This window comes from Geotrypetes seraphini, chromosome 2, assembly GCF_902459505.1.
Source record: "Geotrypetes seraphini chromosome 2, aGeoSer1.1, whole genome shotgun sequence".
NCBI classification, from domain to species: Eukaryota; Metazoa; Chordata; class Amphibia; order Gymnophiona; family Dermophiidae; genus Geotrypetes; species Geotrypetes seraphini.
Window position 1 is genome coordinate 267,671,348 of NC_047085.1, and position 12,487 is coordinate 267,683,834.

The 12,487-nt window shown below is 46.1% G+C and overlaps 1 protein-coding gene across 2 annotated transcripts in view; it reads right to left on the reverse strand.

Annotated features, from left to right (window-relative positions):
- LOC117353555 (polypeptide N-acetylgalactosaminyltransferase 4-like) overlaps positions 1–12,487 on the reverse strand; it is a 244,923-nt gene that overhangs the window by 21,639 nt on the left and 210,797 nt on the right. The window lies entirely within an intron of this gene.

Consider the following 12,487-nt stretch of genomic DNA (forward strand, 5'->3'; position numbering starts at 1 on the left):
ACTTCCCACAGGGGGGGTAGTGACTACTACATCTGAGATCTCAGAGGGTTTTCTTCAATATTATACTGCCTTTTACTCCTCTATGGAGAGCTCAGGGGGTCCTGAGGTTAGTGATTATTTGGCAGATGCAGGAGTGCCTCACTTGTCTTCTCCCACTCATCACCAATTAAATAGGCCTATTCAGGGGAAGGAGGTTTAGGTAGCGGTAACTCAGCTAAAAAACTGTATATCCCCGGGTCCTGATGGATTTTCTCCAGAGTTTTATAACCTTTTATTTCCATCTTTATGTGGTCCCTTAGAGGCTTATTTTTCAGCAGCTCTAGAGGCCGGCAGGTTTCCTCCTGGTGCTAATCACGCCTATATTACCTTACTAACTAAACTGGGAAAACCAGAAACAGACATTGAATCCTATCGCCCTATCTCTATGATAAATGTGGATATTAAGATTCTGGATAAGATCTTGGCCAACCAGTTATCGCTCTTGTTGCCTGCCTTGATTGTACCAGAACAGGTAGGTTTTGTGCAGAATCGCCACTCAGTTTTGAATGTTCATCGGCTGCTTACTGCCATGCAGGCTGCGCAGGACGGTGCCCTTAAGGGGGTTCTGGTCAGTTTGGATGCTGCTAAGGCCTTTGACCAGGTCAACTGGCAATATCTTTTTCAGGTGCTCACCTATATGGGCATTTCAGGTTGGTTTTTTATATGGTTCGGTTGTTGTACGCGGAACTACAGTCAGTGTCCTAGTCAATGGCAGCCGCACGTCTTCTTTTAGGATTGCCCAGGACACTAGGCAGGGGAGTCCTTTATCGCCTCTTCTATTTCTATTGTAGATCCCTTCTTATGAAAAATACAGTGGGGTCTGCCGGAGGGTGATTCGCAGTTGTGGGTGTTGGCATTCGCGGATGACCTCCTGATGACACTTGGGGACCCGCAGAGATCTCTCCCTAGGGCCCTGGAATTCCTTGATGAGTTTAGCATGTACTCAGGATTGGTGTTAAATAAACAGAAATCAATGGTTTTGGCCTTATCTCCTGAGGTGCAGAACACCTGGCAGGGCACTTTTCCCCTTACCTGGGCCCAGGAACATTTGGGCATTTACATTTCTCCAAATCTCTCTCAATTATACTCTTTGAACATTAGCCCCTTACTGACCATGACACAACAAAAATTGCAGAATTGGAAGGTTTACCCTCTTTCTTTATTGGGGAAGATTGCATTGTATAATATGGTTTTGGTGCCTCAGTGGCTCTATGTATTTCAGATGTTGCCAATTTTGCTCTCTGCCAAACATGATAAGGAAATAGATAAATGTTTACAATGTTACCTGTGGAATGGGAAGAAAGCATGGTTATCTCTGCCTGCTCTTCAGCGACCTAAGGACCGGGGTGGTCTGGGACTGAGAAACTTGAAACTATTGTCTCAGGCCTGTCAGATGAGACATCTGAATGACTGGTTCTGGGAAACTCAACACGTCTCAGCTACTAGCCAAAAATTGGCTCTCTGTGAACCATCTCATTTTAGCTATTTACTTCATACAAAACGGCTGCCTCCAAAGACCTCTTCTGCGAGGGACTTATTGCTGATGCCTTTGTGGCGTGTCTAGAAGGTTTTGTGCCATCGCCTTCACATCCCACATCATGTGACACCTTACTTGCCGCTACAGGGCAATGGAGATTTTGCTCCAGGGATGCCTCCGGTGTCTGCTGCAGTGTGGAAGGTTGTTTCTAACCAATATCTCTTTCAACTTGTTCATTCCAATGGTTCTCTTTATTCTCTGGAGGACCTCATCCGAGAGCATGGTTGGACTGCTCATCATTGGCTCTCCTACACTCAGCTTTCCTACTATGTTCGTTCTTTGCCATAGGACAGCCTCACTGATAGACGTATGGAAACTCACTCTGAAGCTTTATGTTTGTCAGCCCAGATACAGATTCCTTTGAGATATCATCATCGTCACCTACAGGAATCTTTGGGTGAATTGCCATATGCACATTATGCAGATCAATGGACTATGGATTTACCTTGCATGGTTACTGACTTTATGATACAGCGAGGCCTCCGCCGAGTGGCAGGTCTGACACCCAGGGTGACCTTGATTGAAATGAACTTTAAATTTCTGTTATGTCTATACAGGTCCCCGGTGTATTTGTATAGAGCTCAACCGTGTGTTTCAGCAAACTGCCTTAAGTGTCATCATTCTCCAGCCACCCTTAAGACATCAGTTTTGGATATGTGTATGGGTACAAGCCTTCTGGCAGCAGGTTCATCACCATATAATAGCCATGTGGCATTATACATATGTACATGGACCAATACTGTTCACCCTGGAATCCATACCAAGAACCTCCCCGAGGGGTTTCAGAGGCTTTCTGGACCGAGCAATTTTGATGGGAAAGAAAGCGATACTTTATTGTTGGATCTCTTCTGAATCCCACACCCTAGCCCATTGGTGTACCCTGATGTTGGAACTAGCCTCAATGGAGCGCCTCTAAAATCCTTCATTGGATACGCTGCAGGGGTGAGAGTTTTGTTCTCACTGGGAACCCTTTTGGTCTACTCTGACACCCAGAGCTCACAGCTTTTTGTTGAATGTTTGATTTTTCTATTCATGACACACTGGAATGGGGCTTATGGCTTGTTACTTGATGTTTTTGGTATATCTGGGAGGGGGGGAAGGGGTACAGAACATCCTGGTGAAATGCGACAGAATGTTGGGACTCATTTGTTTGGTCTGTACACTTAGATTCGACATGAGCTCCGCCTTTGATCTAGTAGACCATGTGAAAATGCTACAATGCCTAGACGCTATTGGCATCAGAGGTGAAGTGCTAAACTGGTTCCACGGCTTCCTACTGTCCCGCACCTATCAGGTTCGTTTCAATAATGATCTCTCCAACACCTGGAGCAACCCATCCGGTGTACCGCAAGGGTCCCCACTATCCCCACTGCTTTTCAATATATACATGACCACACTGAACGTACAATTAACCAAGCTGGGGATAAAACTATTCAGTTATGCTGATGACTTTACAATCATCATCCCATTTGCCAACTCCATCTCGGAAACCATTCCCAAAGCATCAGAAGCCATAAACTTGATGGAGCACTGGATGACAGACTTCAAGCTCAAGCTCAATACAGAGAAGACAAAATTCTTTGTCGCTTCACCATGCCCACACGACACCAAAACACCACTAGGCATTAACAAACTTAACTACCCCATACAGCCCACCATTAAAATACTGGGTGTATCTCTGGACCAATGCCTAACCATGAAAGACCAGGTGGACTTCCTAATCAAAAAGGGTTTTTTCACCCTCTGGAAGCTTAAATCCATTAAAGCATACTTTGATAACTCTGCATTCAGAATCCTGGTACAATCCCTCGTACTAAGTCAACTTGACTATTGTAACATCGCCTACTTAGCAATCCCACAAAAGCATATACGACGCTTACAATTAATGCAAAACACTGCGGTCAGACTTATCTTCAGTCTAAAGAAATTCGATTGCGTGATGCCATACTACAAACAGCTACACTGGTTGCCGTTGGAAGCTCGTGTAAAATTTAAGTTCGCCTGCTTCTGCTTTAAAGTTCTTTACGGGCTTGCCCCTAAATACATAACTGATCTCTTCTCCTTCTCAGCCTGCAGACACAAGAGAAGCTCCCACTTGCACTTCGTTTCTCCCCCGGTCAGAGGTTGCAAACTAAAAAAACACTATGGACACCTTCTCTCACATCAAGCAGCTTTATGGGGTAAAGAACTAGAACAACTCCTCTCGCCCACCACTTACGAGGTGTTCAGGAAACGCCTCAAAACTCACCTGTTCCTGAAGTACCTAGAAAGTTGACCCGTTCCTCCCTTTCCCCTCCTTAACGGTTCTCTGGTCATTTCCCCCACTTGTTCTCCCTTCCCTTAAGTTCTCTCAACTTGTACTTCACTAATCTTTTGTAAACCGCATAGAACTTAACGGTACTGCGGTATATAAACTGTTATTTATTATTATTATTATTTATTTATTACTTAGATGTTTTGTATTTTGTATTGCTTTGTATTTTCTTGAAAACCAATAAAATATATTAATATAAAAACTAACAATATGATATGTACCAACATGGCCTAAGGCTATCAAGAATTGTATAAGAGACAGCCTTTTTGATTAGGTAGGCAGGACAGATCCGAGATCTCAGGCTTGATGATCCTATGCTCTGTCACTCTATATGCTGAAAGATTTATTCTTGTAAGCTGTTACTGATTTACTAATAAAAATATATTACTTATACCAGCATATTGAGTCCCGTGAGGTCAGTTATTGCAGCAGGCCCCAAACAGCAGGGCCACATCACATTGTGGCATGTGAAGTAGGTATGTTAATTGCATAGAGGAGAAAAGTGCCCACTCAAACAATAAGAGTAAAATTGCTTACCCCCAGTACCCAATCTCTTATGTGTCTTAGCAAACAGGCCCAATTGTAAAGGCATAACTCTGAGAGTCTCAAATTTCCTCTACTCCAGGGTTCCACCAATTTATCAAATCAGAATTTTGGTTTCTTACCCGCCCAACAAAACTTAGTAATCTCACTTTGTAAAGATCACCAATCACAATGTTATAATCACAAGGCTGTCAACTAAATAACCATTTTGGGAAAAACATCATACTAAAGAGTACAATACGACCACCCAATGATAGACACAGGAATTGCCATTTAAAATTGTTTGATGTGCCCAAGAAGGGGAGGTATATTTTCCTAGTATAAATGTCAGGAGTTTGAGGGTAATTTAATACCAAGATATCAGAAGTGTCCAATCATCCATCGTAGTTGAAAATCAGGTCCCCAATGTTCTTGTAATGTGTCATCAGTGGCAAGAGCTTCTGATTTATCCATATTGAGATTGAAGCCCACGATATCCCCATATTCTGTAAAGTTTTCAAGCAATGTAGATAAAGATAGCCTGGGTTGAGTGATATGAACTAGTAAGTCATCTGCAAAGGTGTCTATCTTAAATGTCTGAGCACCTTGTACCTATAATTTATGGATTAGATAGTATTCCCTAACAATATTCTCAATGGAAAAAGGTAAATAGTGGGTTTCCCCAGCGGCCTGTGCTGGGATTGCTGCTTTTTAACATATTTATTGCTCATATTAAACATCATCGGGGGGGCGTGGCCGTGCAGAGCACAGGGAAGACGTGTTTTCCCTGAGCTTTGAAGTTCTCCCTCTGCATCGGCTCCTTTGAACGATCTTCTTTGCTCTATATTACTCCAGCGATTGCTCACGGATGACCTAAGGTCTATGGACAGATTTCTACTAAAAGGCAGCACGGAGATGGTGACAAAGAGCGGCAAGAAAGAGCTAGAGAGGCTGAAATCGGGGCCTGGGTCCGATGGCAAGATGGCGGGCTCGGTGGAGACTGCAGACACCACAAGTGACGACATGGTCGCACGGCTCACGGAGGCGGTGGTTTTGGCCCTGGGCACCCAGCTTGATCAGGTCACAGAATCGTTGGCGACACTTTCGGCCACTGTATCTACATTCAATGGCCGAGTAGCAGCGGTGGAACAGAGAGTGAGTTCCGCGGAGGACTCCCTTACTCTGGTACAGGAGGAGCTCTGCCAACTGAAAAGTACCATAGTGAGCGACGCTGAAAAGATTTAAGATTTGGAGAACCGCTCCAGACACAATAATCTGCGTCTGGTGGGCATCCTGGAGTCTGTGTCCAATGCGGTCCTCCTACCTGCTCTGGAGAAATGGCTGGCGGAGGAATTGCTGGCCTCTTCTGTCTTTGGTCCACTCAGGATTGAGAGAGCACACAGATTGGGCAGGAAGCAGGAGGGGATGCTTAAACCCAGAGTGGTGATCATATGTGTACTGAATTTTGCAATCAAAGACCTGCTTTTGAAAAATTTTCGGCAACGGAGGGATCTGCAGTTCCAGAACCATTGGATCTTGATCTTTCAGGATTACTCTGCTCATGTGGCCGCCCTGCGTCGTAGCTTTTCACCCATCTGTAAACACCTCGTGGAGAAGCAGCTGTGTTTTACCCTGCAGTTCCCTGCCAAGCTCCGGTTCCTCTACAATGGTCAACCGGTAGTGTTTGACACCTGTGCGGCGGCACGAGCACAACTGAATATCTGGTTCCCAGATCTGCTGCCTAGTACCTGAGTGGATGCCCCTGAGTTCTTGGATTTTCTAGTTTGTGAACCTGGGGTCCATGAGGAGTGATGGCGGCTCCTCCGTGGGGACCTTAGTGTGGTTTTTCCTGTCCTGTTCTACATATGATGATACTGTCCTTTCCGGATTGTGTATACCCATACTGTTTGTGGTTTTCCTAACATTGTTTGTATCTCTGTGGGCCTATTCCTCTTCTGGTCTAGGGATCTCTAGTTCATTTGGACTTCTCCTTTCTATGCAGTCCTAGACCATCATTGGGTAATCCAATGCACTTTTGTTTCCTTTTTTATTTTTCCTTCTGTATCGCTTGGGTTCTGTCTTTGGGGGCTGAGGGGGGGCTTTAGGCCTCTTGAAGTCCCTCTGTTGGTGTGGTGGTTTCTGGTGTGTTGGGGGGATGGGTGGGGTGCTTGGGGGGAGGGGGGGTTGGGGGCTGGAGTGCTGGGGGGAGAATCCTGACCTGTGTGTATGTGGGCGAGTTCTGTAGGGGTGTACTGTGGATACTGGGCTGCTGGGAGGAGGGCTGAGACTCTCGGCAGTGGATTTATGGTTTCTTTCTTTTCTGGTATGTATGGTTCTTCTTCTCTGTATGCCTGCTAAGCGGGGCCTCAGGTGTGTGACATGGAATGTGTCAGGTATTAACTCCCCTATAAAGCGAACCAAGATTCTGCAGTGTCTAGCTCATCACCAGGCTGACATAGTGGGGTTGCAGGAGACTAAACTTACTGAAAAAGAACATGGTAAATTGCGACAATCTTGGGTGGGGCGTTGTTATTCTGCTTCTTCTCCTAGGGCTAAGGCTGGGGTGGCTCTATTACTCCATAAATCGGTTCCATTTACTGAATCCAGAATCTTTTTGGATCCGGAGGAACACTATGTCATTGTTCAGGGTACCTTGTGTCAGCGCCCTGTTCTTTTGACTTCAGTGTACGCCCCTAACACTGCCCGACAGTCATTTTATAAAAAGCTATTGGGGGTATTAATGTCCTTGCCCCAGATACATGTAGCTCAAACAATCTTCCTAGGGGATTTTAACTCTATATTAGACCCTGTCCTGGACTCCTCTAGGGGGTCCTCTCACTCTTTGGGGAGGTTGGATAATGGGCTTAATGCTTGGCTGGATGCCTTAGATTTAGTTGATGTTTGGAGAACGCTTCACCCTGGGGAAAGGGATTTTACTCATACCTCTAAAGTACATGACTCTTCCTCTAGAATTGATTATATTTTTCTCTCGCGCTCATCTTTCTATGCGGTCAATGAGGCTGAGATTGGTGCATTAGTTATCTCTGATCATACTCTGGTATGGATGGACATTAGTATAGTGGCTGGACCCCCGGGCGGAGGAGGGTGCTGGCATTTTCCGGTAGCGCTCTACTCAGACCCCGATTTCAGGCTGTTTTTGGAACAGCAGTGGCGGAACTATGTCGAGTTCAATGGGGTACATGAGGGTGATGGAGGTCTTTTCTGGGAGGCCGCCAAGGCGGTGTTCTGTGGGGCTGTGATAGCATACAGTGCCCGTCGCAAGAAATTGATGGCGGGAAAAATTTTAGCTCTTGAGTGTAGAGTGCGGGAGAGCAGACTCTTGGCCCTTCATTCCCCCACTTTGGCTCACAAGCATGACTTTCAGGTGGCACAGTCAGCACTCCATGCCCTGTTACATGAGAGGGCCCACAAATCTCTTTTTTATTATAAATACCGATTGCATCGTTTTGGAAACCGGCCGGGTAGAATGTTGGCACAGTTGATTAAATCCCGGCGGGGTTCTTCCTCGATTACCTCTCTCCGGGACCGCGGGGGGCGGTTGGTTACGGACCAGTCTCAGATGGAGAAGCTTTTTGTAGCTTTTTATAGCTCACTTTACTCGGTGGAGGTGGTGGATCGGGAATCTCAGATTCAGGCTTATCTAGACAAGTTGCCGTTGCCCCAGCTCTCGGCTGCGGACTGCAAGCTTTTAGCTTCCCCTATTACTAGGGAGGAGGTGTTGGGGGTCATTAAACACTTACCTCTTTGTAAATCTCCGGGTCCGGATGGGTTTAGTGGGGAGTTTTATCGTCTTCTTCAGGGATATGTGGCAGACCCGCTGAGACGGTATTTTGAGCAGGCTGTGGCCGGAGGTCACTTTCCTCCTGGTTCGAATCAAGCGATGATTACTGTTTTGCCTAAACTGGGCAAGGATCCCCTATTGGTGGAATCGTATAGGTCTATTTCGCTTATTAACATTGATCTCAAAATTTTAGCCCGGGTTCTTGCAAATAGGCTGGCTCCGCTTGTTCCATCTTTGGTGGGGATGGACCAGGTGGGTTTTGTGAAGGGTCGCCAGACGGGACATAATGTCCGGAAGCTCTTGCTTGCTTTGGCTCATTGTGACTCTCAGCGTCGGCCAGCATTGGCTATTAGTTTTGACTCCAAAAAGGCTTTTGACAGGGTGGAGTGGGCTTTTCTTTTTCCGCTCTTACATCAATATGGGATGGATGGGTTCTTTATGGGGGCCCTCCGTGCCTTATATTCTAACCCTGTGGCTGAGGTGCTGGTTAACGGGGTTGCCTCTCCGGTTTTTTCGCTACAACGGGGCACACGACAGGGTTGCCCCTTGTCTCCTTTGCTTTATATCTTATTCTTGGAACCTTTATTACTTTGTCTTCGTACTCATCCTATGCTTGCCGGAGTGGAGGTGGGAACTTAGTCCTTGCGTTGTATGGCCTTTGCGGACGACATTATGGTTCTTTTAACTGATCCAGTCTCCAGCCTAACTGTCTTGTTGGAACTGTTTAGGCAGTTCGGGGAGCTTTCGGGTCTCAAACTTAATGTATCTAAGTCAGAGGCGCTACCTCTTCACCTGCGTGTATCTCATCTGTAGTCTGACTTCCCACTGAAGAAGGCCTCTCGACAGGTGAAATATTTGGGTGTCTTGATTCCATCCTCATTGGAACCCCTCTATGAGATCAATGTATCTTGCTTCGGAGCTCTGTTGAGAGCTTGAGATTGTGGGGGGCTTTGCCGGTCTCCCTTGCGGGTCGCATCTTTTTGTATAATATGATGATTGTGCCCCGATGGCTTTATCTGTTCCAGACTTTGCCGCTATGGCTGCGACGCGTGGACTTGGAGGCGTTGTATGGTGCCTTGCAGATTTTTCTGTGGCGAGGACGGAGGTCGCTGTTGTCTCTTAGTATATTGATGCTGCTGGTGGCGCAGGGGGGATTCGGTTTATTAGATCTCCGAGTGTATAATTTAGCGTGTGGTATGAGACAGGTTCGTGACTGGTGCCTGGAGAGTTCCTCCTTCTTGATTTTTCCAGTGGAATGTGATCTGTTATCCCCTCTGTCTGGTTTGTTTCTGTTACATGCTCCTTCTGCACAGTTGGACTTATATGAGACTTCTATGGAAACAGCTTTGCCAACACCTGGGTATAAATTATAATATCTCCCCTATTTTGTCACTTGTGGGGAATTTACAATTTAGTCCGGGCAGTGATAACATGTTTCGTAGATTCGTAGGGTGGGGGATGTTCTTACTGAGGGGTGGACTCTTCTCGCACCTGCCGAATTGGCGTCTTTATATGGGTTGGACAGGGTAGATGCTTTTGCAACTCTGCCATTATGTTTTTAGTCTGGGTGGGACCCACCTGCGATCATCCATGGCAAAGGCTCTTGGTCAGAGTTTGGCTTTGTGGGAGGACTCGGCCCCACGTCTTCGTTACTATGTCCACATACTGAACTCTTCTCAGCCGACTGAGCGGGCCGATTGGTTGGCAGGGGCATGGAGTGCTGACTTGGGGAGCGCTATCTCATCCACATTGATTTCTCACTGTTTTGTTCTGCTGCGTACTATCTCCTTTAACATGCTCCACAGAGAGCAGGAGTATAAATTTCTCCATAGAGCGTTTATTTCCCCACAGAGGGCTTTGCTGAGCATGCTAGTTGCCCCAAATGCTCCATGACGCCTGCCTCCCTGGATCATATGTTCTGGGTTTGCTTCTTGATACAGACTTTTTGGCAGCGGGTGTGGGCCTTTTTGCTCTCCATAATCCCTTCGTTGCCTACATGTACCCCATCTATTGCTCTTTTTTATGATGGGGCTGCCCTCTCCCGCGAATCCGAGGGACAGAAGAAGTTAGTATTTAAGGCTCTCCTTTTGGCAAAGAAGGCCATCTTGGTTTTTTGGCGCGTGCCGCGTGCTCCCTCCTTCTCTCTGTGGCATTTGTTCCTCTATGACTTAGCTCTTCTGGAACGGAGAGCAGCGGGGATGCACGATGAGCGCCTCTGGATCAGGTTTCAAGACATATGGGAGGGGTACTGGCTTTCTCTTCAGCATCGGGAACGCAGCATGTTGTTGAATTGTTAGATATTGACGGGGACCTTCGCCTCCTTGTGTAGTTCCTTTTGTCTTCTCTTCACTCCTTTTGGATGCACCTTTCTCTTTCTGGTTTTGCCTCTATTTCTTTGCTCTAAATTTTTACCCTACATCACACAGGTTGGGAGGGGGGGAAATGGGTGGGTAGGGTCTTATAGTTCTCAGCTTTAGTATTGTGTTCTGGGTTCATCTGTTTTCTCGGGGGAGGGTGTTTGAGGTTATTGAAAAATCCAGTATTGGGCATATTTGATCTTCCTGCCATCTGCTTTGTGCTGGACTATTGCTTGATATTTCTCGCCTGTCCTGTTTGGGCGGATGTGCTGGATTTGCAGATGTGTTATTGCTTTATATTGTTCTGTATGCTGTTGGCTTGCTCATCTCTACTCCACCCCCGTTCCAGCAGAGATGAGATCGAAAGAGAAGCAGGGGAAACTTTTCTCCCTTCAAGTGGACTATCGCCAACCGAAACCAGTAGCCACATCGGCGGGTCTCCAGCATCGCTCCGCCCACCCACCCCCGAGCCAGCAGGGGAAACTTTCCCCATGTTTAAGTCTAATTGTGAAATCTTTCATCGTTAAGCATAATCGTGAACCCATCCAACTGTAAAGTTCATTTACTAGCTCTCAAAAAAAAAAATTAAAAATATACATAAAGCAAAAGTAATCAAAAAATTATCTTAAATACCTGTTGAATCTTATAATCTGTTAAATGCTTGCAGTCTTCTTAATTTTTGTCAATTAATTGTTGTCAATTCTTAACTAATTTGTTAAATGCCTATTGAATCCAAAAATCTATGCTAATTTGAATACCGATTTGATAGCCAGATTATCTTCATCCCCCTTCCACGAGATCATTTTCAGAATAACTCCAATTCAGAAATGCTTTACTAGATCTGTCCAATATCGTTTGTGCTGATACCTAGTACGTTATTACCTAGTCGCTCCTCCATCCTTAACCTACTCTCACTCGCCTCAAACAGGCCATCTAACCCATAGATCTCTAATCTCTCATCATGAAGCCACCTCCATGGCTCCTTCTTCTCCTACTCTGCTCTTCTCTCAAACTCTTCCCCTGCCTGACACCCCCTGCCCCCAACCTCGACTCTATAAATGCTCGCAATATCTGCCCTGGCCTCAGAATTTCCACGCTCATTCGCCCAAAACACCACCCATCCTACAAAAACCCTCGCAAAGTCAACCATGCCTCTCTAAAACCTGTCCTCGCTTCCACTCCCCCCTTTCGTCAAGGTGATCAATGATGCGGTCTTTTATCAGCGCCTCTACCATCTTTCCCAGTACAGAGGTCAGACTCACCGGTCTGTAGTTTCCCAGATCTCCCCTCGAACCTTTTTTGAAGATCGGCGTAACATTTGCCACCTTCCAGTCTTCCGGAATCTTTCCCGATTTGATTGACAGATTGGCTATTAGTTGAAGCAGTTCAGCTATAGTCCCTTTCAGTTCCTTTATGATCCTCAGATGGATGCCATCTGGTCCTGGGGATTTGTCACTTTTAAGCCTGCGTACTTCCTCTAGACTGACCGTCAACCTTGTCAGTTTCCCATCTTTGCCCCCAGTGTATAGCCTGTCGGGATCCGGTATGTTTTGTATATCCTCTTTGGTAAATACCGACGCAAAAAATGTGTTCAATTTATCGGCGATGGCTTTGTCCTCCTTTAGCACTCCCTTTAATCCATGATCATCCAATGGTCCCACTACTTCCTTTGCAGGTCGTTTCCCCCTTAATATATCGAAAGAAGGGCTTGATGTTTTTCGCCTCCTTGGCTATTTTTTCCTCGTAGTCTCTTTTGGCCCCTTTTACCGCTTTATGGCGCCTGTGTTGATGTTGTTTGTGCTTCTTCCAGTTTTTGTCCGTTTTTGACCTTTTCCATTCCTTGAACGAAGTCTTCTTGTCTCTGATCACTTCCTTCACCGCTACAGTGAGCCACGCCGGTTCTTTGTTCTTTTTCC